This window comes from Leuciscus leuciscus (genome assembly GCF_965113295.1).
Source record: "Leuciscus leuciscus genome assembly, chromosome: 24".
Classification (NCBI taxonomy): Eukaryota; Metazoa; Chordata; class Actinopteri; order Cypriniformes; family Leuciscidae; genus Leuciscus; species Leuciscus leuciscus.
Window position 1 is genome coordinate 11,900,593 of NC_138723.1, and position 6,230 is coordinate 11,906,822.

Genomic DNA, 6,230 nt, shown 5'->3' on the forward strand with positions numbered 1-6,230 from the left:
TTCAAATGATTATTGTTTTTAACTTTAGGAAGCTGATCCGAGGCGTTGAAAGCTGCCGGCGATTCCCAGTTTCTCCCCCGAGGGCTGTCAGATTAAGATACGGCAGATCAGATCGTCTCAGAAAACATCAGGATGTTAAATACAATCATTGCGAGTAATTACAGCATTCTTTAAGCTTGAAAGCAATCCATTTCCCTGTGAGCCAGTGACACGCTCTAGCGCGAGACTGCCAGTGCAATGGCACCATCTAGCGCGCGGCCTGCGTACTGCACGCGTTAACACTGTTTCTTCACTAGATACAGCACAGAATATGAAAAATTACAGTAAATTAATCATTAATAATTCATAATTAATAAAAATGAGGAACGCTTCACGAATGTGCGTGTCATCCTTGCGCTCTATGCCCAGCAATGATCTCTGGATGCCACATGCCAGCCAATCAGCGGTTAGTGTAATCGAGCGTTTTCAACTTTGGGCCAATCAGCAGCTCGGATAATCGAGCCTTTATCGAGCGTTTTCAGCTTTGGGCCAATCAGCAGCTCGGATTATCGAGCGTTTGTCGAGCGTTTTCAGCTTCGGGCCAATCAGCAGCTCGTATTATCGAGCGTTTGTCGAGCGTTTTCAGGTTTGGGCCAATCAGCAGCTCGGATAATCGAGCGTTTGTCGAGCGTTTGATTTAGCAACCATTAACAAACTGGATCTGACACCTATGCCTGACACACGTGTGTTTTTAATCCAAATGTCATGATTGAATGATCATGAATATTAATATGAAGCAATGGCTTTGTCGTGTTGATTTATTTTCTTGATCTATATTACTGTGTTAAAAACCATGGTTAATTTTCCGCAATTCTGTGTGGTTTTGTAAGATTTTATGTGTCTGAAATTAATATTTTGAAAAAATGAAAGCATTATGCCATAAAGTTAAGCAATGGTAAGTTCGTGGTTACTGTACTGTTGTTGTACTGTGTTATTTTAATACAGTTACTTTAGTAAAACTTTGATTAATTGTGTAAGGCTGTGTGGTTGTCTAGGTGCCTCTTATTATTTTGAAGTATTCAATTCGATTCACATTTATTTGTATAGCGCTTTTCACTACACATCGTTTCAAAGTAGCTTTTCAGAAAATACAGGTTTCTAGATTACAAGATATTATATTGATTATACAAGATATTATCTGTTATCAGAGGTGACTGTCATAATAATGTCCATGTCAAAAATGTACAGTTTTAGGATAATACAAATCATGCAGTTAGCAAACATCATGTATTCATTTAGACAGAAGCAATGAGCTTTCTAAAGCAATTATTACAGGTTTTGATCATAATGATTACAATATAAAGAAAATTTGACAGTTTTGATTTGATTGTCATTTGTGTGTGTGTCTGTCTTGTAGAAAATGGATTTCAATTCTCAGTTTCAAAGAGAGCCCACTGGTGAGCTCACCCCGGTCCTCGCTGCTGACTACAGGAGAAATCCCACTCCGGGACACTCATGGCCTGCTAGGAGGAGGCCATCGCTCGTGTGTCAGCGCAAGGAGGTGACACATCAAGTCACCAGCTCGTGCTGAGCGAGAGCGCCCTGCAGTTCGGCCAGTACCGGGGTAAAACCTTAAAATGGTTGCTATCCAGTGATATTGTTAATGCATCCATGGTGCTGGCCGTCCATCAACGGGAGCGTGAGGGAGGAGACACCACCCAGTCTGCCATCATGGGGAACAAGGATGCCTTGCTCCGATATGCTGCCCTGTTCCCTGACATGATGGCTGCCATCAGCTAGCGCCGGGTTCAAGAGGGCACTGGCACACCAGCCCAGGAAGACCTGATCCGAGTAGGCTTCTGCAAACTTGACAGCATGTCCTTCAAGGACCTGTATGAGGCAGTGGATCGGGACAGAAAAGGGTGTGGTTTACATGTCTAACAGAGGATGCAGGCAGTTAAGAATTTGTTGTGTTGGGGCTTGATTTATTTGTGTGTGTCCCTCCTTTTCAGCTTCACCAAGTGGGTTAGGAAGCAGGAAGCCAGACCGGGTACCAAAATGGATGCTCTGCAGGTCTACATAAGGAGAAGAGATGCTGAAAGGATGGCATCAGCGCATCCAGGCATGAATCTCACTTATCTTCATTTGTTTGTTTTTGGATTTCGTCTTGTAATTCAGCTGACTTGAGCTTAATAAAGACACTAATGTCTTATTAGAGCTGCTTCAAAGTAGAATGTGAATGATCATATATGCATATGATGTATATTTTTAATGAATTTTGAATTGTTACGGTCTCCCCAATGTTCAAGACATGGTTACGGCCTTTCTTCTAAAACCTTGGTTCTTGGTTCATTCTTTTAAGATTTTAGAAGTATGATGTCAAGAATGTTTTATTAGTCTTTCAGTACTAAAGAATATTCAGAGATAATGCTTAAATAGGCTGCCTGAAGAAACATCGGGATGGTAAATGCGATCATTGCGAATACTTGCAACATTTTCTTTGCTTGGAAGCAGACCATCTCTTCCCGTTACTTCTTTGAACCCAAGTTGAAGGTGTGACATCAGCTGTGAGCCAGTGAGACGCTCTAACGCGAGACTGACAGGAGAAAGTCTCAGGCGGTGATATAGCTACTTCTAAAACATTGGTTGCATTCTTTTTTCATATGATAATGTCAAGAATGTTTTATTAAGTCTTTCTGTGCTTTATATACATGGCATCTCATTCTCTTTCCTTCCCTGTTGTCTTTCTTATTGCCCTTTTTTGTAGAGGCAGTACAAATGATGTACAAAATGAAAGTACAAATGAAGTATTTGGTCCAAACACACCTCTGATTCTCCTGAATTTGCCACATATAACATACACATAAGATTGATGGTGATTATTTTACTTTTTTTAATTTTATTAAAAAAAGTAATAATTCTTCATAAATATTCTAATTGTTCAAACCGAAAAAAAGTTGACAAAGCACTGGCAATTAATTAATTTTTTTAATGAAGTCTCAGAAATCTTAAACTGTATTTGTCTTTTTCACTCAATGAACAATTGCTGAAAATAGTCATGAATGTTTAAACTGACGTTTAGAGAAATACAATGATTGACAAATATGATATCCAGTCATATTTACATACTACTTCAGTTTAGTTTAGCGATACACAAGTTAGACGACCTTTCAGTCTCAACTCTAGCATCATTTTGTTTTGAACATCGACTTTTATGATGTTTCTTTACAGGTTGATCTGTCAGGTGATGCTCGACAGGAGAAAGTTTTTGTCCTGAATGCAGCGAAAAGCGTTTGTCCTGCAATTCCTCTCAATTACGAAGCAAGAAATTCATTTATGTACAGACATTTATTTAGCAACACACCGTTAGTTACGTTTTGTTTGTGGTGAATGAAAATTTAAATACACTAGACTAGTGTATATAATTCTCGTTTTCGCTGTGTTTTCAGGTAGCCTACTAAAGAAAAACGACGCACATTGGTCAACCAAGACAGCGAAAACAACACATATGCATGGTAAGTGAATTTCAATTACTTTATACATTAGCGTTTAGTTTATATAAACATATTTAATAAATCCGTGTCGAAATCTGCTAGTTTGAGTAAAAGAGGACGAAGATTCAGAATGATCATTAACGATTATACTGTCAGATTAAAATACGGTTGATTAAAATCGGCTGAGGAAACATTAGGATGGTAAATGCAATCATTACAAATACTTATAAAATTGTTTTGCTTATAAACTAAATGTTTCTGTACTGTTAAAGATGTAAATTCCAGTGAGACGCTCTAGCGCGAGACTGCAGTGCGATGCTGCGCTCTAGCGTGGAGGCTGCGTACTGCACGCTTAAACACTGTTACTTTCACTTGATACAGTGTAAACTATCAATAATTACAGTAATTTCATAATTAATAACTAATAATTAATAAAAATGAGGAACGCTTCACGAATTTGCGTGTCATCCTTGCGCAGGGGCCATGCTAATCTTCTCTGTATCGTTCCAATTTTAGTATATGTGCTGCCGAAGCAAGCACGAACTGAGAGAATCGAGGACAGCTATTTATAACAAGGACCCCCAGGTATGTGTATCAGTGGTGGTAAGTGGATAAACCACTTATTCTACTCCCTTACATCAAATGTGACTGTAACACATGGTGATGTAAACCTATAACCCTTTTAAAAAGCAGGATTTTTTCAAACCAGCAATTTTGTGAAGGTTTACTCTGAGCTGTAGAACATATGCAAACCAAGCCTGTCTCGTCTAGCTTGGATTGGAAGGCTCAGTGTGACGAAGAGGAGCTCTTTGTTCACGTGACGCACCCTCCCCCTCAGACGGCGCAGAAGAACTTCCCCCTGGGGCAAAGAGCAGACGCCTCCCTCTCTGAAGAGCACAAAAGGCCCCGAGACCAGGAAACTCTCCTTTCAGTACAACCGAGGCTGTCCAAACACTGTGAAACGCTTGAAGTCTAAGAATCACACAAGACTCGAAGTTTAACGCAGAACAGCCGCTAGAGACATTTGATCTGACGTCAAGATCAATGCCGGCCTCTACTCCACAGTCATGTGCTATTTAACACATTCATGTATAATCTAGTAGCAAAATATCAGCTATTTGAACTTTACAAAGTGTTTTTAAAAGTCTTTATTTGCACTGAGATGTGTTACAATAGATATCTTATTATATCTTTCTAGAATTTCTTTCATTTGTTTCCTAAAAATGTTTTATCTGCAAAGCTTTATATAGCCAGTAGTTCAGGCCATATGTTTTGTGAATAAAGTCATCAGCGTGATGCCAATGATAGTTAAATCAAAGGGGAGAAAGTATGTAGATGTAAAGATCTTAGTTTAATGTAAACTTAATGTAAAGTCATGTAGAATATGACCAACAATGGGCAGCAGCAACAATGAGCTTGCCTATCCCTGTCTAAAATTTTAATAGGTAAAGTGCCCATATAGGCCTAATAGTTAGGGTGACCTGAGAAGGAATAAATGAAGCATTTAAGAGAGATATTCTATATCAGACATGTATTTCAGGTCCTGAACATGTATACACTACCATTCAAAAGTTTGGGGTCAGTAAGATTTTTTTAATGTTTTTAAAAGAAGTATCTTCTGCTCACCAAGGCTGCATTTATTTGATAAAAAACAGTAATATTGTGAAATATTATGACAATTTAAAATGACTGTTTTCTATTTTAATATATTTTAAACTGTAATTTATTCCTGTGATCAAAGCTAAATTTTCAGCATCATTACTCCAGTCTTCAGTGTCACATGATCCTTCAGAAATCATTCTAATATGATGATTTGATGATCAAGAAACATTCATTATTAAATGCTGTTCTTTTGAACTTTCTATTCATCATAGCATCATGAAATAAAAATGTAAATAACTTTTCAACATTGATAATAATCATAAATGTTTCTTGAGCATCAAATCATCATATGAGAATGATGATTTATCAAATACATGCTAATTTAAAATGTTCTATTAATCAAATAATTCTGGAAAAAAAGGGCAACAGTGTGACACCTAAGACTGGAGTAAGGATGTTGAAAATGTAGCTTTGATCACAGGAATACATAACATTTTAAAATATATTACAATAGTAAACAGTTGTATTTTTGATCAAACAAATGCAGCCTTGGTGTGTAGGCCTATTTGTATAAAATGACATTCAAAAGACAATCACTTGTCTCCATCTAGTGGCGTAATGGTTTTCCAAGTTTTGCCATCACAAGAATAAATTACGTTTTAAAGTAAATTAAAATAGAAAAAAGTTAATTATAAAATTGTATAATATTTTACAACATTACGGTTGTTACTGTATTTTTTACTGTATTTTGATACTGCATCAAATAAATGAAGCATTGGTCATGTGTCAAAAAGGCACTTAGGCTACTTGCACTCATAAATGTCAAAAAGACACTCACTTGTCGCCATCTAGTGGTGTAATTATGCCCCCCACCCCCACTCACACCCCCCACTGACTTGAAATAACCCTCACTCTGAAATAATCACTTTTATCAACAAAGATAAGAATCACGTGCCCCTCACTAATGGCCATATCACTATTCTGATGTGATACCGATAATGAATTTACTGCAACCGTTAAACCATTTTTAACGTTTAGTACTTAAAAAAAGACCATGTCATTATTTGAGGTACGTTTCCTGCTTTTATAGTCGGTACTTTACATATATTTACATAGCTTTGTTTACCGTTAATGTTCACTGCCATTATATAGACG

At 37.4% G+C, this 6,230-nt stretch overlaps 1 long non-coding RNA gene across 1 annotated transcript; it reads left to right on the forward strand.

The window, feature by feature from the left end:
• The first annotated feature begins 1,401 nt into the window (after nt 1-1,401).
• LOC309488751 lies at nt 1,402-5,912 on the forward strand. Its single transcript, XR_014202262.1, has 3 exons — nt 1,402-1,901; nt 1,992-2,101; nt 3,429-5,912. It is a non-coding gene; the product is annotated as an uncharacterized lncRNA (long non-coding RNA).
• Nucleotides 5,913-6,230: the final 318 nt, after the last annotated feature.